The sequence below is a fragment of the Solanum stenotomum genome, chromosome 2, assembly GCF_019186545.1.
Source record: "Solanum stenotomum isolate F172 chromosome 2, ASM1918654v1, whole genome shotgun sequence".
Lineage (NCBI taxonomy): Eukaryota > Viridiplantae > Streptophyta > Magnoliopsida > Solanales > Solanaceae > Solanum > Solanum stenotomum.
In genome coordinates, this window is record NC_064283.1 from 23,286,135 (window position 1) to 23,313,686 (window position 27,552).

Genomic DNA, 27,552 nt, shown 5'->3' on the forward strand with positions numbered 1-27,552 from the left:
CCAAATAGAGTTAAAAGTTTATTTTTACTAGATGTTTGAGTTATGAGATGAGTAAGTGCTTTTGTAAAGTTTTAATGATTTCACTTATTTGTGAATTTCCTGTTCAACACCTAAGGTGTGCCATAGTCTCCTTGCTTGGGTACACTCGACAAAGATATGTTGTATAGTTTCAGGGCATTGACAAAAGCTATAGTTTTTGTTTATGTTATACCTATTGATTCTAAATAAATACATTTGGGACAATGTCTATGTTTGCATAGCCAGAGGAAATCCTTGATTTTATATGGGGACTAGAGTTTCTATATCCACTAAAAGGCGAAGAGAGAACGAGGTTTTGTAGTCACATGGGTTTTAAGAAAGTGATTTACTGAGCTAATAGTTAGGTTACCATTTGGGTTTGGGTACAAGCTAAATTTGTTATGTGGATGGCCTGTTTTAGAGACAAAGGTACTTTGTATGAGTTGGACAATGTTTGTTGGAAAGACAAAATATACATTATCTAATTTCCAGTGCTTATTATTTGTTCTAAGATCACATATATTTAGGTTCAGATCTCCTTGAGTTAGGTCCCAGTGATACATGTCACGACCCGAGCCTACATCCTGGACGTGGATGGCGCTCGAGAACCATTGTTGGTTCCTAAGCGAACCCTCATCCTAGCTGACTACAAGCGGAATACTAACTCAAGCATAAATAAGCTTAAAACTGAATTAAATCCGTTAAATTTAGTTACTCAACTCATAAGGTCTGGAAAATAATCAATAGAAATACTTATAGTTTGTAAAAGAACACAAAAGCAAGTAAATACCGAAAGACTCCTCAACTATAACTATCTATGAAGCCTCTCTATTCAAGAGGGATATCGGGACAAGACCCACGGCATCTCAAAACTACTAAACTGAAAGTAAATGTGAAGTCCCCCAGAATATAAGGAGGCTCACCAAAAGCTATATGGAGGGTAGAGTGATCTCAATGAAGTGCTTGTTGATAATCCTTAACACTTGTAGTTGCATTATAAAATAATGTCGGTTGAATGACATCAATACATTTAATGTACAAGTATGCAGTGAGAATTGAAAACGTAGATAACTGAACTAACAAGACAGGGAAAGTACTCACCTCAACTCAACTCATTATAAAAGTAGTAACAAAATATTTACATGTTTAAAGCTTCATAAATGACAGATATCAACTGAAGAATGTATATAAAAATACACTAGAATACTCTTACTCTTATTTGGGAGATTCTCTAACCGAAAACCATCAGTATGAGCTATGTGATGATACATCGTGTCACCCACGCTGCCAGAACTGTCCTATACCTTACCGGGGGTATATAACATCTCAACTAAGTGGATCCAACAAGCTATGATGAAGGTAATAAGGATTCATCTAAAAAGTATGATCCTTTACGCATGTTAACTACATGGTTTATGAGGAATATGAGTTGTCTGAACTCATCCCCATATCGGTGCTCAATACTACTCCTAATAAATATATATTTGTGCTCAAATGTATAAAACATGCTCTTTCTCTGGTTTGAGATAATTGCTCAAATTATCCTCTTAAAAGAGATAACTGCTCTAAAATATCTCTGAACTCATAAACTCGTTTAGAAATCAAAGTTTCTCTGTCCTCAAAATAATACTCTTTGTTCATGAAAAAATAAAACATTTGGGAAATACTTAGTTCCCCTATACTCTTTCTCAAACTCCTCTTTACTTCCTCAAAAACTCAATATAAAACACAATTATTGGCTTTAGAGGATTCTCAAGACTTATAAATAAAAATATGGTTTATGCTGAAATATAGACATGAACAAATCAACTTAAGGATCTCAATAACAATAGACAAAACTCAATACTCAAAACTCAAGAACTCAAAACTTAGAACTCAACGATACTACTCTTCTCAAGAATACTCAATTCATAGGGTTCATGCTGAAATATATACATGAAAAATTTAAATCAAGAATCTCCATGCATAACATATAGCAGCTCAATACTTAGGAATAGAATTTCAAAAGGATAGGAACTCAAGAACTCAAAATAAAATCAGTAAAAGCTCTTGAACTTTTCTCTTAAACTCACTTTAGTTTGGAAGGTAAATAAGACATGTGATTAGGAAATGTAGGATCTCTCCTGGATTAATGGAGCCTTTAGGTGCTAGTACAAAGAAGGGAACATAGTCATGATTCAAAGGAACGTGTTTGGAAAGAAAAAAGGACCAGGCGACTCTGGCACACTGGTGGCGCGTCGCCCCAGGGCATGAACTTCAGAAGTCCTTGGCGCACTTCTGGTGCATCACCCCAGGGCCTGAACTACTGGAGTTTGGCCTTGGCGTATGGTGGCGTGCCGCCCCTGGCCTCTACCTAGAAAATCTGACGAATTTTTCTACTCAATTTAGGGTCCTAAGTCGTCTAGATTTGGGTGATCTCTTCTAAAGTCTTCTTGATTCTCAAGCCCAACTCAAATTCAAATAATTTCATCCAATCCCTTTCATAAATCACAACTTGTACTCAAGATCCTCAACCCAAGAAACTCAAAACTTCCATTGTTTAAGAATGATACTAGAATCAAGAATTACTCAAGAATCTCTTAATATAACAATTTTATGGATGAATTAATGGATGAATTAGATGTATGGAAGGAGGAAAAACAAGTTCATCAATATGAGAAGCCTTACATACCTGGAAAGAACGATGTTGTTGGCAAAAATCGATGGGATCCTGACGAACGATCAAAACCTAGCTCTTTCTCCTATTGAACTCTTCTCTTATTTTTCTAAGTGTTTAGGAATGACCAGGAATGGTTTAACATCTTATTAGACCCTTAATTGGGAGATGAAAAATGTTATAGGCCCAGTGGGAAAAGGAAAAGACTAAAATACCCTTTTCTAAAATGGATAAAATACTTTAAATAGAGAGGCTTCACTCAAACGGGAATAACGTTTTACTCTAAGCTCAAAGTTTAGAAAACTTGGCGGCGTTGAAAAGAGTACTCAAATACCTTCAATTTGATATCTTATAGGCCACCTAAATCTTTATGTGCTAAAAGATATGGTTGATTGAAGTATACCCAAAACTAAAAACAAATGGGTTACTTGTACGAACCTCTATTTAGCTCTTTCGAAGTCCGAGGTGTTACATCTAGTGACCTTAACACCTAAGAAAAATTACAATAACTCGATTCAATCTTGTTCACAATTGAAGAATGGTTCGAATCTTAACTAGAAGTTTTCGGGATGATAGAATACATTCCCTCAGAGTGTCGTTTCTAGGTAGACATCTATCCGTCCACAAGGAGGCCTGTCCTCCAATTCCCCAAGGCCTACTATTGGACTGTTTCGATATGGTTCTAGTGTCTAGAAGGTTACTCTCTTCTTTTCCAATAAGTGTAGATGCCCATAGCGTATCCTGTTTGTTGTAGGTTCTCCAAAATGACTTTGCTAGTAAGACTTTATCTTTTGTGGCTGCCTTTTTTACTCCAGTCCTCACCCTGTCTTTGGTAGAATGAAAATATCCAATTTTATCAAATGGAGTTTGTGTTTGGCACTCATGGTATCCCGACACAAGGTAGCCCCTAGTTTTAACATGGCGTATAAGACCCCGAAAGGCCCATACAAGACACTTAGCTTTCTTCATACAAGATAATCAAATATAAGAGATTTAAAGACAATTCCGACATAAGAGAGTTTATAATAGTGAAGTGGAAGTGTAAACATCGTCTCAAATTCATCTAGTACATAAGAATAAATCTGGGCATAACCCGTACATCATGTTCCAAAACTGAAAATAAGGAAAGAGTGAAACAATAAATATTCGTCCTTGAAGCATGAGGACTCACCAAAGCTTGGAATCTTCTCAAAGAACTCTAGCCACGAAACTAGGAACCTGACTGTTATACCCTACATTTGGGGAAATGTAGGCAAGAGTATGCGTTAGTACAAATTATGTACCAAGTATGATAGCCATGCAATAACATTTGAAAACATGCTAGAAACAAACATTTTCATAAACATGCATTGACCAAGTTAAAACATGAGCTAAAGAGGTTAGAAAACATGAGTCATAAAACATGGCCAATGCACATAATCATCATTTTAAACATGTCAATACTTACTTGAAGTACTCTTGTTTCATCAAAACTTGTTTGTGGGTAGTAGCCCTAACCGACATATAAGACCACATGAGCTATCAACATGGAATCCGGTGCCTCCCACACCGAAAATGGTTGTCCTACTTGTAGAGGTAAGGACCATGAACTTCTAGCTTATGTGAATCCACTAGATAATGTTTATCTAGACAATCCTATGTTGGCACATAGTTTATGGGACACGGGTAATCACCACTTTTCCTCTTGGTACTAAGCTTAACTTCCACGTAATAGTTCTTAATCATATTAATCTTAGATCTTAAATGAACATAGGTAATGCCTCTTTTCCTTACATCATGTGACATGGGTAATCACCTCTTGTCATTTAATTAGAGAGCATAGGTAAGCGCCTCTTACCTCAACATTAGAATTGCTCCTTAACATTGGTTCATTTTAGGTGAGAAAGCCTTTCAACCTTAAGAACCCTTATTATGTGAGAAACCCTTCCATATGCATTCTTTTATGTATTTATGACAAATCCTTTCAAAAACACAACAGCACCAATGTCATTGATACTCCACTCTCAAAGTATCCTTTAAACATTTACACCAACTTCATAAGAACATGCATAATTTCATAAACTCTTCTTTCATAATTCAAAACCCACATCATATGATCATGACTTGGAAAACATGAGAATTGCATGGGTTTAAGGGAGATCATCATAAAAACATGAGATTAACTCAATTCATGCATAAGATATCATAAATCGATCAAGTAAATCAATAATTAAGAGAACCCATAACATAGAAGAAAACCCTAACTCAATTGAGGAATTCTAACTTTATAAATTGGAGAAGTTCGGAACTCCATGGAGGAAAGGGCTCCATGGTCTAAAACCATCATACCTCAATACCAAAATCTTGCCTTCAATGGTGTAATTGGAGGGTTGACTTGAAAATCCTAACTTGGACCCTTTTTTTTCAAGCTTTCTAGAGAGAGAAATATTTTGGGAGAAGACTTGTTCTTCTTTTAGGAATTTGAGAGAATGATTTTCAATTGGGGAAATTTGGGGGTTAAAATACTTATATACGGGCTTTGGTGAATGGTAAAACGACATAGTATTAGGCTAGAAAAATTAGAAAAAGACCCAAAATCCCCTAGGAAAAATACTTACCGACCTAGTCGATGGTGGGGACCTACAGTCCGTGGATCCACTTACGGACTGTCCTGTCCCTCCGTCGATTAGTTTAGAAGCTAAAGTTTTTGGACCTTAAATGACGGGACCCACCACGAGCTGTGGTCCAATCGACGTGCTGTGGGTCCCAACCGTGGTCCTCAACTTTCAACCTCAAAATCTCACTAAGTTTGAGAGTCACCTATGAGATCTACCTATAACTCGTGCATTGAACGACGGACCATCTTGGTGAACCGTTGAAAAATTATAGAGAAATTGACATTTTGGAAAACTGACTGGCCAATCCACGGACTAGACCTACAGTCCGTGGGTCGTTCCATGGGTCGGGGATGGTACCGTAGGAACTGGTACCAATTTTTTTTAAAAGCTAAAATTTTTCCCTTTATCGAATCCGAGGTGTTACATTTTCTCCCCCTTGAGATCATTTGTCCTCGAATGAGATTCAATACATCATAAGAAAGGTAGAAACTTAATCTAACACCCCATCATGCATGCAATTACGTAAATGCACATATCCGAGGAGGAACCATCAACTCCAAGCTAAAGCATGTCCTCAAACATCAAATTATGAAGTCTATATGCAACTCTTACTCAAATGCACATAAACACGTAGAAATCAATCAAGTTAACTCATTTTCTTAAAACTTAATCTTTTCATGAATCACGCATAGTAAGGAAATCATTGAAATATTTAACACATATGACACCCAAGGAATAAACCATATGGAGCTAAATACCTCAAGCTAGAGTAGGATTGGAAGGAAAAAGGTGAGGATATCGAGACATCATATCGACCTCGGCTTCCCAAGTAGCACTCTCAATTAACTGATTCCTCCAAAAAACTTTCACTGAAGCAACTTCTTTGTTTCTCACCTTCTTAACTTGCCGGTCTAGAATCTCAACCTGGAATTCCTCATAGGAAAGATTCTCCTTAACTCCCAAGCCTTCTAAAGGAACTATAGATGTCGGATCTCCAACATATTTCTTCAACAAGGAGACATGGAAAACTGGGTGCACCGGTGCCAAATCACTAGGCAATTCAAGTTCATAAGCAACCTTACCAATTCACCTCAAAATATGATATGTGCCCACATAACGGGGACTAAGCTTATCTTTCTTACCAAAACTCAGTACACCCTTCATGGGAGAGGTTTTCAAGTAGACTCAATTATCTCAAATTCAAGATCTCTTCTCCTCACATTGGCATAGGACTTTTGTCGACTTTGAGCCATTTTCAATCTTTCTTTAATAAGTCAAACTTTCTCCATAGCCTCATGTATCAACTCGGGACCTATTAAGGTGACTTCACCAACCTCAAACCAACCTATAGGAGATCTACACCTCCTACCATAAAAGAGCCTCAAATGGAACCATACCAATACTTGAGTGATATGTATTATTGTAAGCAAACTCAATCGAAGGCAAGTGATCATCCCAATTACCCTTGAAGTCAATCACACATGCTCTAAACATATCTTCCAAAGTTTGGATTGTACGCTCCGCTTTCCCATCAGTTTGTGGATGAAAAGCCGTACTAAGCTCAACACGAGTACCAAGACCCTTTTGGAAAGATTTCCAAAATTGAGAGGTGAATTGGGTACCACGATCGGAGATAATGGATGAGGGAACTCCATACAACCTCGCCATCTCCCTCAAATACAACTTATCATAATCCTCTGCTGAATAAGACACCTTGACGGGGTTGAAATGGGCTGATTTCATCATTCATTCTATAATAACCCAAATCGAGTCATGTTGTCGCCGAGTGCGTGGTAAACCAACAATAAAGTCCATATTCATATCTTCCCACTTTCAAGTAGGAATGCTAATATCTTGAGACAAACCTCCCGTATTTTGATTCCAACTTTACTTGTTGGAAATTAGGACACAAGCCAAAAATCTACAATATCCTTCTTCATCCCATTCCACCAATAGATCTCCTGTAAGTCACGCTACATCTTGGTGGCTTCCGGGTGAATAGAATATCGAGAATTATGGGCTTTTAATAAAATCTATTCTCTCAAGTCATCAACATTAGGAACATACTAATGACCTTGATATCAAAGCACACCATCTCCCCCTTGGGAGAAAGCCTCAACGGATTTTTTAAGCACCACTTCTTTTAATTCAACCAAAGTTAGACCAAGACCTTGTTTAACTTTCACATCCACCACAAAGGATAATTCTGAACCATGACACCACCCTTGGTAGAGTGAGATAACCGAACACCCAATCGGGCCAATCTATGAACAACTCAAACCAACTCTTTCTTATCGTCCTTTATATAAACAACACTACCCATCAATAGTCAACTAAGAGCATCCACCACCACATTCTCCTTATCGGGGTGATAGAGAACACTCATGTCTTAGTCCTTCAATAATTCAAGCCACCTCCTTTGGCGAAGATTCAAACCCTTTTGATTAAACACATGTTGCAAACATATGTGGTCGGTAAAAACATCCACATGGACACCATACAAGTAGTGCCTCCAAATCTTGAGAGCAAACACAACAACTGCTAATTCGAGGTCATGGGTAGGATAATTCTTTTCATGAATCTTGAGTTTTCATGATGCATAGGCAATGACTTTCCCATTTTGCATAAAGACACACCCTAACCCAATTATCGAGGCATCACAAGAAACCACAAAGCCATCTGTCTCTTCCGGTAAAGTCAACAACAGAGCGGAAGTAAGTCTATCCTTCAACTCTTGAAAACTCTTTTCATATGCTTCTGACCATATGAACTTAACCTTTTTTTGAGTCAATGCCGTCAAAGGAGAGGCAATCAAAGAAAATGCTTCAAAAAACCTTCTATACTAACTGGCAAAACCCAAGAAACTCCTACTATGAGAAACGGTTAGAGGTCTAGACCATCTCTTAACCACATCTATCTTCTTAGGATCTACCTCAATACCCTTGCTAGAAACAATATGACCAAGAAAAACCATAGATATTTGCCAAAAATCACATTTGCTAAACTTTGCAAAGAGTTGTTGTTCCTTGAGAACTTGCTACACAATCCTCAAATGATTGGTATGCTCGTCCTCACTCCTTGAATAGATCAATATGTTATCAATGAACACAATCACAAACATGTCAAGGTATTGTCTAACCACCGTATTCATCAAATCCATAAATGCCGCCGAAGCATTAGTCAAACCAAACGACATCACCAAGAACTCATAATGACCATACTGAGTTTAAAAAGCCCTCTTCGAAATGTCATTTTCTTTCACCCTCAATTGGTGATAACCCGACCAAAGGTCAATCTTAGAGAAGTAACTTGCCCCTTGAAGTTGGTCGAACGAATCATCTATCATTGGGAGAGGATATTTATTCTTCACAGTAACTTTCTTCAATTGCCGATAGTCAATACACATACGGAGTGAACCATTTTTGTTTCTCATGACCAAAACTGAAGCACCCTATGGAGAAATACTTGGTCGAATGAAACCCTTATTCAACAAATCTTTCAATTGCTCCTTTAGTTCCTTAAGTTCTGCTGGAGCCATACGATAAGGAGAAATAGAGATAGACTGCGTATCTGGGAGAAGGTCAATACTAAAGTCTATTTCCCTCTCGGGAGGAATATCGGGTATATTATTTGGGAAAACTTCTGGAAACTCCTTCTCAACGGGGACCGACTCAAAAGTAGGGGTCTCAGAATCTATATCCCTCACCCAAACTAGATGGTAAATGCTACACTTAGAAATTATCTTTCTAGCTTTAAGACAAGGGACAAACTGACCCTCAGGCATAAAATTTCCCCCTTTCAACTCTAGGACGGGTTCATTCGAAAACTGAAACTTGACTACACCGTTCTACAATCAATATAGGCATAACACAAATGCAACCAATCCATAACAAGGATAACATAAAAATCTAACATATCAAGCTCTACAAGATCAACATGAGTGACTCTATGGGACAAGGAGACGAAACACTTCCTATAGACCCTCTTAACCACAACAGAATCACCAACAAGAGTAAACCAAAAAAATGATCTAACAATATGTTCGGAAGAATATCAAACCTTATTGCCACGTATGGCGTCACAAAAGACAAGGTAGCACCAGGATCAAGTAAAGCATAAACATCAAGTTGGAAGACTTTCAACATACCAGTAACCATATCAGGAGAACTCTTTTGTTCAACATGGGTATGAAGCGCATAAAATATGTTTTGCTTTTGACTTCCACTAGGACCAGATGAAGGATTTAGTTGAGCTTTTCAATAATTACCTCCCTCATTCTGAGCAGCGGAGGGGAAATCCCTTATCTTGTGATCCATCTTACCACAACCAAAACAAGCATTAGACCAGCTAGACATTTACCCTCATGCTTCCTTCCACACTTAGCACAAGTGGACAATGAGAATCCACTACCATCCCATCCTTGAGGCTTACGGTTAGACTCCTTATCTTTATTGAACTTAGACGGAGCATTGGATGAACCTTGAACAGAAAACCTTTGTCAAAATTTAGGACGACTATGTCCATTAGACCTTGAATGTGAGAAGTTATCATCACTGGTTTTATCCCTCTTTGCCTCCCTAGTCCTTTCCTTAAGTTTTTCCTCTTCGATTTGTTTATCATGAACCATGAGATGAGAGATGTCCATGTCATTAATGAGCATGGCGGTACGACATTGTTTAACCACCATTTCAGAAACACCTGAAACGAACTTACTCATTCTTGCCCTAGGATTGGCAGCCATGGTGGGAGCATATCGAGATAGTTGTGTGAACTTCAAATAATACTCCTTCACACTCATATTTCCTTGACGAAGGTTGATGAACTCATGTACCTTTGCCTCCCTCATATCTAGGGAAGAGAACCTATCAAGGAAAACAACTTTGAATTTTTTCCCAATTAAGAGGACCTGCATTTTACGCTCTCCCTTCTTTCCATTTGTTGAACCATATTTGAGAAACACCCTTGAGTTGATAAGCGGACAATTCAGACTTTTCCAGCGGCGTCACTCCCATCATAATCAACACCTTTTAGACCTCATCAATTAATTCTTGAGGTTCTTCCTTAACTTTAGAACCATGAAACTCCGGAGGATTCATTCTAGTGAAGTCCCTCACTCTAGATGTTGCCGTACCCGCATTTGGATTCACGAGATCTACAACCTCCCTATTGGCTTGGGCCATCATGGCTTTAGTCAACACTTGAAAAACATCCCAAAACTCAGCATTAGTCACTTTCTTGGCCAAAGGATCGACTAGAATTTGAGGAGCTTGAGAAGGAGCTTCTCGTCGCATATTCTCTGCCACATTTCTTCTAGTATAATCTCTTTGAGTAGCCATATCTTGTAGAGCATCGGGTAAGGATTAGGAGAGAGACATTATAGAGTTAAACTCTATCGCACGACTTTAGAGTAATGAAAATAGTGGAGTTTCCTAAATATCTTGTAGCCTCTCATTTTTAAATGTGGTGTGCTTCACACTCATGAAAAAGACTCTACTCGACGTGGTTTATGAAACTTTCCTAGGACCTTTCTAAATCTGGCTCTAATACCAAGTTTGTCACGATCCAAGATATCCCCTAGGCATAACATGACGTATAAGACCCCGAAAGGCCCCATATAACCCACTTTAACTTTCTTCATATAAGATAACAGAAATATAAGAGATTTAAAGACAATTACAACATAAGAGAGTTTATAAAAGTGAAGTAAAAGTGTAAACTTCATCTCATAGCCATCTAGTACATATGAATAAATCTGGGCGTTGCCTGTTCATCATGTTCCAAAACTGAAAATAAGGAAAAACTGAAACAATAAATGTCTGTCCTCGAAGCATAAGGACTCACCAAAGCTTGAAATCTCCTCAAGGAACTCAAGCCACAAAATTGGAAACTTTGACTGTTAGACCCTACATTTGGGGAAATGTTGGCAAGAGTATGCGTTAGTACAAAATATGTACCAAGTATGACAGCCATGCAATAACATTTGAAAAAATGCTAAAAACAAACATTTTCATAAATAGGAAATGACCAAGTTAAAACATGAGATAAAAATGTTAGAAAACATGAGTCATAAAAACATGGTCAATGCACATAGTCATCATTTTAAACATGTGAGATACTTCCTTGAAGTAACCTTGTTTCAACATAACTTTCTTGTGGGTAGTAGCCCTAACCGACAGATAAGACCACGTGAACTATTAACATGGAATCAAGTGTCTCCCACACCGAAAGAATGTTGTCCTACTTGCCAAGGTAAGGACCATGAACTTCTAGCTTATTTAGATCTGCTAGCTAATGTATATCTAGACAATCCTATGTTGGCACATAGTTTATGGGACACGGGTAATCGCCACTTGTCCAGTCGGTACTAAGATTAACTTCCATGGAATAGTTCTTATTCATATTCACCTTAGTTCTTAAAGGAACATGGGTAATCACCTCTTATCCTTACATCAGGTGACATGGGTAATCTCCTCTTGTCATTTAATTAGAGAGTATGGGTAATCACCTCTTACCTCAACATTAGAATATCTCCTTAACATTGGTCCATTTTAGGTGAGAAAACCTTTCAACCTTAAGAACCCTTATTATTTGAGAAAACCATTCACATGCATGCTTTTATGTGTTTATTACAAATCCTTTAAATAACACAACAATAACAACATCATTGATACTCCACTCTTAAAGTATCTTTAAAACATTTACATCAACTTCATAAGAACATGCATAGTTTCATAAACTCTCCTTTCATAATCCAAAACCCACATCATATGATCATGATTTGGAAAACATGAAAGTTGCATGGGTTCATGGGGATCATCATAAAAACATGAGATTAATTCAATTCATGAACAAGAGATCATAAATCAATCAAGTAAATCAATAACTAAGAGAATCCATAACATAGAAGAAAGCCCTAACTCAATAGGGGAATTCTAACTTTGTAAATTGGAGAAGTTGGGAACTCTATTGTGGAAAGTTCTCCATCGATGAAAACCATCATACCTCAATGCCAAAATCTTGCCTTCAATGGTGAAATTGGAGGCTTGACTTGAAAACATTGGCTTGGACCCTTCTTCTCCAAGTTTTCTAGAGAGAGAAATATTTTGGGAGGAAGACTTGTTATTCTTTTAGGAATTTGAGACAATTTTTTTCAATTAGGGAAATTTGGGGGTTAAAATACTTATATATTGGTTTTGGTGAACGGTAAAATGATATAGTATTAGGCTAGAATAACTAGGAACATACCCAAAGCCCCTAGGAAAAATAACTGCCGACCTAGTCGACGGTGGGGATCTACCATCCGTGGGTCCAGTTATGGATTGTATTGTCCCTCCATCGATTGGTTCAGAAGCTGAAATTTTTGGACCTAAAAAAAAAGGGACCCACGCACGGGCCGTGGTCCAATCGATGGGCTGTGGTCCAATTGACGGGCCATGGGTCCCAACTGTGGTCCTCAACTTCCGACCTCAAAATCTCACTAAGTTTGAGACTCACCTATGAGACCTACCTACGACTCGTGCATTGAACGATGAACCATCCTTGTGAACCGTTAAAAAATTATAGAGAACTGACATTTTGGAAAACTAACAAGCCAATCCACGGACCAGACCTACGGTCCGTGGGTCGTTCCACAGGTCATGGATTGCACCGTAGGAACAGGCACCAGATTTCTTTAAAAGCTGAAATTTTTACCTTTCTCAAATTTGAGGTGTTACTTACACATGGTTCGCCAAATTAAGTTATGTTGGATTTAATCAATCTTATTTTTGATATTAATGTGGAGGCTAGTGTATTTCATAATGTGAGTGGGTACGTTGTTAAAACATTCCTGTGCTAAGGTGTCTCTACCTACTATGGTGAGGAATTTGGTTTTCCACCTGAATAATTTGGCATGTAGATTATCGATGATGAATTGAGAATCCTTTTAGGTGGGAGATTTATGTAGTATTGGGAAGCCTAGGTATTTCCTAAATTTAGAGCCTATTTTTATGTCCTGGATTGATGAGATTTGATTTCGCATAATGGTGTGGCAATTTTTTGAGCATATAATTTTAGACTTTGAATAGTTGATGGTTTGACCAAAAGATTTGCAGAATTCCTCAACCACTATTATAATGGTGGAGAAATTTTTGCTATCTCCTTTAGCCATCAATTTACGTCATCAACAAGAAAAGTTGGGATAGGTTAGGACCCTACTTCAAGATCTTGATTGGTCTCCAAGATTTATGATGGACTGCTTTCTCAATCTCTCTCTCTCGCTCGAGCATTTCTATGTATAAAATAAATATGCATGGAAAGGGGGTCCCCTTATATGATGCTCCTTGATGGTTTGAAAAAAATTGTCCTATCCCCTTTTAGAAGAACAATTATCCTACTGAATGAGATGCATGACATTATGAAGTTCATAAAGTTGATTGGGAAGTTGAAGTATAAAAGGGTTTTCAGGATTAAAGTACATTATACTAGTCAAATGCTTTTTCCAGATCTTATTTGATGATCTTATTTGCAAGTTTCCCTTTCATTTTCTGGAAGTGAGTAATTATTTCTTGAACGATTATAACGTTGGTGGTCTTTGATGACCACTAGTCCGTACAATCAAGAACACTCTTGGTTTTGGAGGGAAACAATGTTATTTCTTCTACATCAATTGAGAGTTGTTGGAAGAAATTAGTGTTGGAGTCACCCTCACTAAGCCTATTGATTCTAGATTTTAGTTTTCAAAAATTTTCCTCTAATCTAAGTATAGGGTTGTATTCTTTAATTAGGTCAACATCAAGTTTTGATAGGAAGACGATGGAGAGCTATACTATGGTGATTTTGGATACACTCAATTCGTTGGAGGTGTCTCCTTTTTTTTTATTTAATAAAACATGTTTCTAAAAGTTTACTTATTCCAGATGGTAACAATTCGTTCAAAAGTAGAGATTGGTTCAAATATGTTTGGTCAGTTAAGCCTGAAGGAGGAGATTTGATTTGGTAATTCGGGGTGTGAATTCCACATGGATTTGAAGAGAAATATTTTATTTTAATATTATTGTTGTGTGGGAATACTGATATGAGAAATGGACAGTGATCGGAATGCATACGTAGTAGGTGGTGTACTTGTGCATCTCGATCACTATGAAACCACTTCTCATTTGCTAAAAATCGGCCTAGTCTTTCAAAAATAATACTCAATCTATTTTTGTTGCATTTATTTAACCACATGTATTTGTTACCTTTAAAACCTAAATCAATCATCTTACAATAACAAACCACATCCCATAAATAGTTTACGTGAGAATTAATAACGGCTCTACCTCCAGCTTTATCTGTATTGCTCAATAGTTTGTTAATATCACCCATATTGGCCAATCATCTTAGTAGTTGTTTTCAATTGCCTTAAAGTTCTCTCACAAAAAATTTCAAACATTGCGATGTTTTCTAACATAAATGACACTAGAAAGCCAATACTTAGTAGTAGTACATACCTTGACCATTAAATGAAATTCTTGATGAGTTATTGCAATGTCATCCAACTCCAAGATAGAGTCATCCCATAAGAAAAATAGACTACCAATGTTTCCCCTCGCAAGAACTTGGATCATTTTATTCAAGGGAAAGTTGTCCAAAATGTTTTAGTGGTCTTGCATTTTGGTTTCTCTATACAAAGGGAATAAGTAGTGGCCTATGCCATTCTAAGATAGCTTGGAAGTTTCGTCTAAACTCTATCCCATTGCTACCTATAAAATTCCATATCATTATATTCATTTATATGATTGTAAGGGGTAAGACTGACGATGGAGGATGACTCATGCTCTCAAGGGTTCCCACTTCTCAAGGTCAGATTCATTATGCCTACATAGTTCGCTATGTTCAGAGCAAATGTAGTTTTTATATCTAGAGTGATTTTAAGTAAGGTCGGTGAGAAAATAAGGATATATATTTTACAAATTGTTTTATGAATGTCATCACTTTTACTACCTAGACCATTATATCTATATGAGTTTCCCTCATTATTTCTAGATTGTCTTCTAAGTCTTGAATGTCTACATTTTCCTCCAGTTTTGGGACTACATAGGGCGGGGTGTGAGCTAGATCCCTCAATAGTACCTGGGATGACGAAACTACATTATCGGGGTTGGATCACTTGGACCCTGACTACTATGGATAACACTGGGGCGTTTTCTTTAGAATTCAAATAAGTGCTCCACTGGTAAAAGGCAATCTCGGGTACCTTTGAGGGGAGGGGGAGAAGGGGAGGGGGAAAGAGATTCTTGGTTCAATACTAGCCTAGTGGGTTAAAAATTTGGTTCTCCTAAGCGGGGAAGTGGTAAATGGGATCCAAGTGATGGTAGGTTAGAGAAGGTTGAAGAATCGTCGAAAAATATAACTAGTTGTTGTACATCTCCATTACCAGTCAATTATTTAGATATTACCTGAGCAAAGAAGGTTAGGTTTTGGATAATTATTACTACTTTCTGATTTTTCATTTGGATAGTGGAAGATAGGGTATGGCCTTGTAATGCCATCTCTATCCATGACTGTGAGTGAAATTTGGGGTTGGATCATGGGTAGTGTAAAATGTGTTCTCCCCTATTATGACTGTAAATGTTTGGAGAGGGGGGAATGGAAGTGAGAAGGGAATTTTGGAGTTCATGATGGATAGGGTATTGATGTATGTTTGGGTTTGTGGGATGTGGAAAAAAGAGTGTTTGCCTCATTCAGTTCCTTCTTTGTTGCCCTAAAAAAAGAAATATTGGCATTATCTTTAATTGTTTTTATAATTATTACAATTGTCATTGTCAAGCCCCGATTCTACCCCTTTGACGTAACACGGGACCTAGGATCACGAGTGACCCCAAGCTAACCCCGTGTCTAGCATATCTCAAGCATACTAAGAATCACTCAGTAAAATATGTACTATGCGGAAGCTAAAAAATGGATAACTGAAAGTGGGGAATACCCAATTAGTCTGAATGTATAAAACATACTAAGAGTTTAATAACAACTGAAAGATTAAACTTAACAATTCAAGCTGATTCTTCTACTATGTCTGAAAAGCCTCTAACTGAGTTGAGTTGAGTTGCTCGGACATGCCCCCTAGCTAACTCTAACAATACTGAAAGTAAAGACTAAAATATAAGCATGTCTATTATCCTCGGACTATGAGGAATCACCACAGAAGCTACTGAATGCGGACCGGGAATCGATCTAAGTGCGATCTGGATGCTAAGTACCTAAACCTACATCATGAAAAGATGTAGTGCAGAGTATGTGTCAGTACTTGGAATGTACTGAGCATGCAGGATATGGATACTAAGTTGAACAAAGCATAACTGAGCAATGACATAAACTGAGCAGGAATTTAAATACTGAAACATAACAAAAAAGCCAAACTGAATGCAATGACCAAGTGCTAATCATGAACATGACATGCTAAATGGAATACTGAAGTATATACTGAAAACCTGGTCAAATGCACTAGGAGTCTGACTGTGGGAGCTACAATTAACCGACATAAAACCACGGGAGCTAAACCTGGAGTTCGATGTATATGCCCCATCGAGAGGACCCAATATACCTTGCCAGGCGTATAAAGACATGACTGGCATAGTCACTAAATATGATGCCCAACAGAGGGGACTTATACATCTATAGGGGCACGTAATTTTGGGGCTATGAGGGTACGCTGAACCCTATTGCAACTCGATGCTAAGTCTACTCCCAACTGAATATGTAAATGACTAAAATACTGAATAGCTCAAAATACTGACATGCTAACTGAGAATACAACATTTATTTTCTGATTATGTGACATTCGAAATCTGGAGTATGATTATCTGTTAACTGACCTAGCAAGTATATTTCATAAACTAAGATAATTTATACAAACTAGGGTTCTGATTTTCATACAAGGAATTAAGAAAACTTCCCAAGAAACAAACTATTGCTATTTAGGATACTACAACAGCTAAATCACAACAATTATTCAAGGTTTTACAAACCCTAGGTCTAAACAAGATATGGAGAATAAAGGAGCTGACTGAATTCTAGGGACCTAGTGGATGAAATGAACCCACTAGTGAAATCCCACATACCTGTTGACGAATCTACGGAGAAATCCTTTGGATTTTGGGACTGAACCTTGAAGAACACTGCTGCTTGTTCTTGGGAGGTTTAGTCGACTTTTTCCTCTTATTTTTTCTCCATGTTTGGATGATTTTTGGAGAATGAGGGTTCTGGGTAAGTTTGACAAAGTTATTAGGCTTATACTGAGTAGAACGACGTAGTTTAGGCGTTAAACGACGTAGTTTAGCTGCCAATGCATTGGGGATAAGACTAAAATGACCCTAACTTAAAAGCTGACAAGGACATTGTCGAAACCTAATCGACAGACCATGGACTGAATGACGGTCTATTATGCTAGGGCGTCGTTTGGCGTCTGGAGGTGGACTTGTGGGTCTAATCACAGACCCTGGACCCACCCATGGTCTATAGATCCTGCCGTAAGTCGTGATTTTCTAGGGATTCTGGGTGTCCAACCTATGGACAATACCTATGGTCCGTGGTCCTATCCACGGGCCGTGGTTTGGCCTCCGTCGGTGGCACCTGCAACTTTGAAAATCTGCTATTTGGTCTTTCTTGGATCTGAGGTGTTATATTATCTCCCCCTTGGGTACATTTGTCCTTGAATAAAGTCTAAACTAGCTGAGTATGGAGGGAGGGAGCTGCATCCCTACCACTAAGTACTAGAAACTGATTTCTAAGAACATGCAAATATGCTGAAATGCAAGAACAACTTAAGGAACAAGATACAGAGACTGAATTTACGCAAGAGTAAACTGAAAGACTGGAGAAGAACTATTAACTGAAGATGAAACAAAATCGAAAGGAAAGATGTGAGGATACTTGGCCTTCATGGCTACTTATGCATCCCAAGTAGCTCCCTCTATAGACTGACTCCTCCACAAAACCTTCACTGAAGCGACTTTTTTATTTCTCAACCTACGAACCTGAAGGTCAAGAATCTCTACGGGAACCTCTTCATAAGTGAGACTATCCTTCAGAGCCACACTCTCTAATGGTATACTATCGATGCCGGATCACCCATACACTTCTTCAACAAGGAAATGTGAAAGACTGGTTGAACCGTTGCTAGCTCTGCTGGCAACTCGAACTCAAAAGCCATATTACCAGCTCTTTTAAGGATTCTGTAAGGACCTACATATCTAGGACTGAGTTTCCCTTTCTTGCCAAATCTCATCACCCTCTTCATAGGTGACACTTTCAGGAAAAACCAATCATCGATTTCAAACTCAAAGTCCTTTCTCATCATATCTGCATAAGACTTCTGACGACTCTGAGCTGTCTTATGTCTATCCCCGATGAGCTGACATTTTCCATAGCCTAATGAATCGAATCAAGCCAAATCAATGTTTCTTAACCTACTTTAAACCAACCAATCAAAGATCTACATCTATGCCCATATAATGCCTTATACGGGGCCATCTGAATACTGGAATGAAAACTGCTATTATAGGAGAACTCTATGAGAGGTAGGTGATCATCCCTACTACCCTTGAAACCAATCATGAAAGCTCTCAATATGTCACCTAAGGTCTGAATGGTATGTTTTGTCTGACCATTCGTCTATGGATGAAATGGTGTACTAAGATTTACCTGAGTACCATGACCTTTCTGAGACGATTTCCAAAAATTAGAGGTAAACTGAGGATCTCTATCTGAGATGATAGACAAGGAAACACCATGCAACCTGACTATCTCATGGTTGTAGAGTTTGGCATAGTCCTCCACTGAATCTGTAGTCTTGACAGCTAAGAAGTGAGCAGACTTAATAACTCTGTCCACTATCACCCAAATGGAATGCTGTCTGCGAGTACGAGGTAAACCCGTATTGTAGTCCATGTTTATCACTTCTAAATTCCATGTAGGAATGTTAATAGCCTGAGTCAAACCTCATGGTTTCTGATGTTCTACCTTAACCTGTTGACAATTAGGACACTTAGCCACGAAGTTTACTATGTCCCTCTTCATGCCGCTCCACCAATAGACTTCCCGTAGATCACGATACCCCTTAGTGGCACCTGGATGAATGGAATACCTTGAGTTATGAGCTTCTGTAAGGATTTGCTGCCTCAACGCACCAACATTAGGAACACATAAGCAACCCTGGTAACAAAGTACACCATCATCCCATTGGGAGAAAACCTCAACTTTCTGCTGATGAACTGCACTTTTCAACTAAAGTAATATAGGATCACTATCCTGTTTTTCCTTAACCTCCACTACCAATAAAGATTTTGATCTATTCTGAACTATCACCCCACTATTTGATGTGTCCATAAGGCAAATTCCTAAGAGAGAAAGCCGGTGAACATCTTTTGCTAGCTCTTTCCTGTCTTCTTCATATGTGCTACACTACCCATGGACAACCTGCTGAGAGCATCAGCTACTACATTGGCCTTACCCGGGTTGTGAAGCACATTCATGTCATATTCTTCGAGGAATTCAAGCCATCTCATCTGATGAAGATTCAACTCTTTCTGGGTGAACATATATTGGAGGCTCTTATGATCTGTGAACACATTAGCACAGACACCATACAAGTAATGTCTCCAAATCTTTAGGGAAAATACGATGGCTGCAAGCTCGAGGTCATGAGTCGGGTAGTTCTTCTCATAAACCTTAAGCTGTATAGAAGCATACGCTATGACCTTACCTCACTGCATCAATACACAACCTAGGTCGACCCTGGGTGTATCACAATAAATTACATAACCATCTGAACCATCTGGTAGAGTCAAGATTGGAGCTGTACGTAGTCAACCTAGTCTTCAATTCTGAGAAACTTTTCTCACAATCATCTTAGCACTGAAAACTTGACCTTCTTATGAGTCAACTTGGTCAATGGGGGAAGCTATGGATGAATGTCCCTCAACAAATCTCCTATAATAACCAACCGAACCCAAGAAACTTCTGAAATCTACTGGAGAGGTGGGTCTGGGCCAGTGCCGTACTGCCTTAATTTTTTGAGAATCTACTCGAATCCCTTCGCTGGATACCACATGAGTAAGGAAAACGACGGACTGTAACCAGAATTCACATTTGTTGAACTTAGCGAATAGTTGGTGATCTTTGAGAGTTTGCAGGACAATTCTTAGATGAGTCGCATGCTCCTCCTCACTCCAAGAATAAATGAGGATATCATCACTAAAGACCATGACGAACATGTCCATATACTGTTTGAACACCCTATTCATTAAGTCCATGAAAGCTGCAAGAGCATTTGTTAGTTCGAAAGACATAACTACAAATTCATAATCACCATACTGAGTTTTGAAAGCTATCTTCGGGACGTCACTATCTTTGACTCTGAGCTGATGATAGCCGGATCTGAGGTCTATGTTAGAAAAGCAACTAGCACCCTAAAGTTGGTCTAACAAGTAATCAATCTTGGAGATGGGATACTTATTCTTGATTGTGACTTTGTTCAACTGCCAATAGTCAATACACATTCTGAGAGAACCATCTTTCTTTATCACGAATAACACTGGAGCACCCCATGGAGAGATACTAGGTCTGATGAAGCCCTTATCCAGACGGTCTTTAGACTGCTCTTTCAATTCCTTAAGCTCGACTGGAGCCATTCTGTAAGGAGGAATCAAAATGGGTTGGGTATATAAGAGGAGATCTATTCTGAAGTCGATTTCCCTTTTGGGAGGAACTCCGGGAAGACTTTCTGGAAACTCATTTATTACTGTGACTGACTCAAGAGTTGGGGTTTCAGAGTTTGAATCCTTAGTTCGAACAAGATGATAGATATACCCTTTGGAAATCATTTTTCTGGCCTTAAGTAAGAGATGGATGGACCCATAGGCACTGAGCTACTACCCGTCCACTTTAAGACTGATTTATTTGAAAACTGAACCCGAATGATCCTAGTTCTATAATCAACTGAGGCATAACAGTAATGTAACCAATCTATGCCGAGAATGATATCAAAATCTACCATTTCTAACTCTACAAGATCTTCTGAGGTGACTTTCTTAGAAATTATGATAGGGAAATTTCTGTATACCCGTCTAGCTATAAATGGGTCACCAACTAGAGTAGAGACTAAGAAGGGTTCTGAGAGAGTTTTTGGGCTGAAACCAAAGTTTACTGCTATATAAGGAGTTACAAAAGATAGTGTAGCCCATGGATCTAACAATGCATCATCTAAATGAAAGACTCGTAACATATTAGTGATCACATCAGGAGAATCTTCCTAATCCTGGTGAGCCTGGAGAGCATACAACCTATTCTGGAGCTGACCACCACCTGTACCAAATGAAGCACCCTGCTGAGTTGGGTGACCTGCTGGTGCTACTAGAGTTGTAGATTGATCCCTATTGTTGTTACCTTCTTGCCCCTGCCTGGCAGAAGGGTATTCCTTCAACCTATGGCTAGACTGCCCACACCCAAAGCACCTCTCTCTGCCTGCAAGACACTCGCCCGGATTATTCTTACCACATTTTGGACAAGTTGGGAAAGTGTTGTTACCTGAAGCACTCCCCTAAGACTTAGAGCCTGATGCCCCACCTTTTTTATCCAATCGAAACCTGGGGGATGGAGCACTAGTTGATGAAGGAGCTGGGGCTGTAGACCTCTGTTGAAACTGTGAACGATTCCCACTGTCCGAATTTTGTTGTGAGTATTCATAATTTCCTTTTCTGGCCTTTTTGTTATCCTTAGCCAATTCCCTAAGCTTATCTCCCTCAACCTGCCCAGCATGATTCATTAGTCTGGAGATATCCATATCCCCTAGAAGCGTAATATTCCTACACTCAGTCTTCACCAGATCAGAGACCCCAAACAAGAACTTACTCATTTGTGCCCTGGAATCGGCAACCATGTGTGGAGCATACCTGGAGAGTTGGGTAAACTTCAGCCCATACTTTTAGACCGATATTGACCCTTGCTTCAAGTTCATAAACTCTTGTGCCTTAGCTTCTCTCAATTCCCTTGGGAAGAACTTGTCTAGAAAAGCTCCAGCAAAATAATCCCTAGTCACAGGAGCTGCATCTGTACTCCTATTATATTTCCACTGAGTGAACCAGATATGAGCCACATCCTTAAGTTGGTAGGATACTAACTTAACACTCTCAGTTCCAGTCACTTGCATTACTCCAAAAATTTTCTTAACCTCATCAATGAAGTTCTGTAGGTCCTCACAAACCTTCGACCCTAGAAATTCAGGCGGATTCATTCGAACGAAGTCTCAAACCCTAGCTGCAGCTGATCAACCATTTGCATTTGCAGGAACAGGGCCTGCTGATTATTTTGATTGGCCACACTCTGAGCCAAGAGCTGGATCACATTCTAAAATTTTGCATTCGTAACCTCATGGTTTAGGACTGGAGGAACTGTGTTAGCATTGCGTGCATTAGCATTCCGTGCGTTAGCTCTACGAGGTGGCATGATCTGAAACACATAACGATGGATTAGAAAGGAGAAGTTGGATCATACCCACGCACGATAAGAATAACAAAAAAGGTGAAGTTTTTCTTAAAACACTTTGTAGCCTCCCTCTCATAGATGCGGTGCACTTCACACCCATGAAAGAGACTCTACTTAGTACGGCTTTTAGACATCGTAGGACTCTTAAACCTAATGCTCTAATACCAAGTTTGTCATGCCCCGAGGCTAACCCCTTGACGTAACACGAGATATAGGATAACAAGTGACCCCAAGCTAACCCTGTGTCTCGCATATATCAAGCATACTGAGAATCACTGAATAAAAAATATACTATACGTAAGCTAAAACATTGATAACTGAAAGTGAGAAATCAACTAGTCTGAATGTATAAAGCATACTAAGAGTTTAATAACAACTGAAAGATTACACTTAATAATTCAAGATGACTCTACTACTATGTTTGAAAAGTCTCCAACTAAGTTGAGTTGATGGGAAACCCCCCACCTAACTCTAACAACACTGAAAATTGACAGAAAAGACTAAAATGGAAGCATGTCTATTGTCCTCGAAATGTGATGACTCACCACTGAAGCTGTTGAATGTGGACCGAAAATCGATCTAAGCGCGATCTGAATGCTGAGTACTTGAACCTATATCATGAAAGGATGTAACGCAAAGTATGCGTCAGTACTTGGAATTTACTGATTATGCAAGATATAGATACTAAGCTGAATAAAGCATAATTGAGCAATAACATAAATTGAGTGGGAATATAAATACTGAAACATAACTGAAAGGCTTAACTAAACGCAATGACCAAGTGCTAATCATGAACATGACATGCTTAACTGAATACTGAAGTATATACTGAAAACCTGGTGAAATGCACTAGGAGTCTGACTATGGGAGATACTATTAACTGACATAAAACTGCATGAGCTAAATGTGGAGTCCGATGTGCACGCCCCATCGAGAGGACCCTATATACCTTGACAGGGGTATAAAGGCATAACTGTCGTGACCACTAAATCTGATACCCAAAAGAGGGTAGTTATACTTGTACGGGGTCACGTAGTTCTGGGACTATGAGGGTACACTGAACCCTAGTCCAACTCAGTGCTAAGTCTACTCCCAACTGAATATGTAAATGACTGAAATGTGACTGAAATACTGAACATCTCAAAATACTGACATGCTAACTGAGAATGCAACATTTATATAATGATTATGTGACATTCAAAATCTGGAGCATGATTATATGTTTAACTGACCTAACAAGTATAATTCATGAACTAAGAGAATTTATACAAACTGGGGTTCTGAGTTTCATACAAGGAATTAAGCAAACTTTCCAAGAAACATGCTATTTCGATTTAGGATACTACAACAACTAAATCACAACAATTATTCATGGTTTTACAAACCCTAGGTCTAAACAAGATATGGAGAATCAAGGAGCTGACTCAATTCTAGGGACCTTGTAGATGAAAGGAACCCACTAGTGAAATCCCACAAACCTGGTAACAAAATTTACGGAGAAATCCTTTGGATTTCAGTGATGAACCTTGAAGAACACTGCTGCTTGTTCCTGGGAGGTTTGGTCGACTTTTTCCTCTTATTTTTGCTCCAAGTTTTGATGATTTTTGAAGAATGAGGGTTCTGGGTAAGTCTGACTAAGTTATTAGGCTTAGACTGAGTAAAATGACGTAGTTTAGGCATTAAACGACGTAGTTTAGCTGCCCAATACATAGAGGAAAAGACCAAAACGACCCTGACTCAAAAGCTGATGAGGCCATTGACGGACCCTAACCGACGGACCGTGGACTAAACGACGGTCTATCCTACTAGGGCGTTGTTTGGCATCTGGAGCTGGACTTGAGGGTCACGATCCACAGACCCTAGACCATGTACCGTGGAACCACTTACGGTTTGTAGGTCTTATTGTAGGTCGTGATTTTCTGGGTATTTTGGGTGGACAATCTATGGACCATACCTACGGTCCATGGTCCCATCCACGGGCCGTGGTTTGGTCTCCATCGATGGCACGAACAACTCTAAAAATTTGCTAATTGGTCTTTCTTGAATCTGGGGTGTTACGTATGGTTAAAGAGGAAACCATGTGGTTGAGATTTTTTGATGAGGGAGATTTTGTGGGTAGTTATATTTTGAGACTATCTTTTGATAGATTTTGGAAATATTGCTATTGTGTAAAAGTGTAGCTTCAGTAGACTGTGATGGTGACGTAGGGGTTACTACAATGGATGAGGTAGAGGTTATTTTAGGGGTTATACTAGGCGTGTAGGTTTTTGTTGGTGTCACCTTACTATTTACAATAGTTGTGGCAGAAATACTTCTATCTTTATATTAAATATAATGATATTGTTGACATCATCAGTTGTAATACTGGGACCGTCTTGCTCGATCAACTGACTTAAGCTCTTGGTAGGGAAAGTTGTGGGTTGAGACCCTTCAAGATAGTTCGATTTTGAGGAGCGCTTTTCCTGTATTTGTAGAATTTAGAGTCAAGAAATTTACTTGTGTTAGCATCAAATAAATTAACGCTAATACCTTCATCTCTTGAGCTAGCATCTAAGGATGGACACTTTTCGTGATTCCTTTTCTTTGTATAAGCTACCTGCTGCGATGGGTCCTATTTTATCTCTTTCCCTGAGTCTACTGATTGTGAACCCAGGTTGGTAGGTGCTTCATCTTATGTTGGAGTGGCGCTTTGTTGTAGCTCATTTGTTTATTGGATGTCTATTTGCACAAGTGGTATTAGTGTGTCCAAAGACACCCATTTGGTATAAAGTATACTATGTCCTTCACAGACAAGGGTGTGTAAGTGGTGACCTATAAAGATGTGCTTCTTGACTAGTAATCCAATTGGTACCTCTACACAAATGTGTGTGTATCGTCTGCGTAATGAAAAGGATGTACAAACATCTGTCTTTACTAATTTCCCTAATTTGTTCCTTACCTGAGCTAAGATGCCATGGTCGTAGAATTGTGTTGGTAGTTCGGGTAGTCTGCGTGGATGGAGCTACGCACATCAAATGGTGGTTAGATGAACATTCTTCATCGAATTCTTTTTTCACATTATATAGGTTAAATATAGGAATTTTTGAATATATACTGACTGCTGAACATCCTTGACACTAAAGAGTGAGATAGCCTACTGGCTAAAGCTATGAAAATTTTTCTTGGAGGTCTGGGTTTGACCCTAGCCTTCTAAAAGTTCCATTTTTTATTAATCAAAACAAGCAAAGGACATGATTTATTGTTTAACTTTTTCCTTTTAAAATTAAAAATCTTTAGTAATTTTTTTTTCTTTTTGGTTAAAAAAATCCAGCCACCTCTGTCATAAAAGTATGAACAAACACTAATACATTAATTGAATAGGTCAAGATCAAATCTATTTATCAAAGTGCTTATCCGTTTGCTCAAGACATCTCTTTTCATATCCTTGATGAAAATGTTGGCTCTGCCACTGGTAGTCTGACCCATATAGCTGTGACATTTTCTTTTGCTTCAGATGCAACAATGTTTGGGTGCCACTCTTTTATTGATAAAAAGTATCCATTAACAAACCAATGCCCCTATTGTAGTGTTTTTGTCATGTTTTCTTCTTTATAGAATTTAAAAATGTAATAGCCAAGCCCAAAATCAATGAAGACTATTTCTTTGCACTGAATTAGTTTGGTCTTGAGGTATTGGTGGTTGTTTGGGGTCTAATTTCCGACGAACTTGCCATTGGAGTAACGTTTTGACTAATTAGCAAGTGCATAGAGTCTCTTTCAATTGAATATATAATCTAATTATGAGTTTGAGAATAAGTAATGGTTTCACAACATATTTTTTTTGGCTAAAAACAATAAATAAGTAAAATTTATAATCCTCTATTATATCATATGAGTGCTCTATCAATAATAAATGATCTAATGAGTTTGAGAACAAGAAATGATCCTTAAAAAGGCTAATAACTCAATTTTCTTTTTGATTTTCATATTTTTGTATTATTTAAGCATCCTCATTTGTAATATTATCATAGATTGTACTGCAAATTCTGTGGTAATCACAAAATACTTAGTTCTCTCTAGCTCTTACTTTCTTCATGCTTGTTAGTTAGTAGAAGTTAGGTACTTCATTTGGATTGGTAAGATAAGGCCTTGCCCCCTTGCTTGTACTTATCCCTTATAATATCTTTTTAGTTTTAATAAAAGACTGTTAGACACTCTGTCTAGTGATAAATTTGCTTTAGAAAAAAGATCCTCAAAGTACTATTAATTGACTAAATAAAAAATAAACCAATCAATTAAATTACAAATGAGGAACTTGACATTATTTAGAAATGAAAATAATATTTTATTATAGCATATGAGAGCCCCATAAATTGGTCACATGATCCAAAATAATTAAGAAAAAGTAATGGTTCTCAAAGCACATCCTTGTTTTAAAGTGGTGCTCTAAGGTCCATTGCTTATAAAGTAACCACAAGTAATTGATAACATATTATTGTGTTAAGAAATACTAATTTGTGAGACATTATTATGCGATGAGTCATAAAATATTGATGATATGATCCAATGAGTTTAAGAATCATTACTTGTTTTCAAACTCATTGGATCATGTGATCACTAATTGAGGGGAACTCTTATATGATATAATAAAATATAATTATAATGATTAATTAGTGTTAAGTTCTTGTTGTACGAGGTGGAGTTTTGGAAGTATTGACATATTCATAAGATGCATGTTACATAGCCTCACTGGCCTTTGTTCTAGACCATGACTCCCTTTTTGCACTACTCTTATATAGAA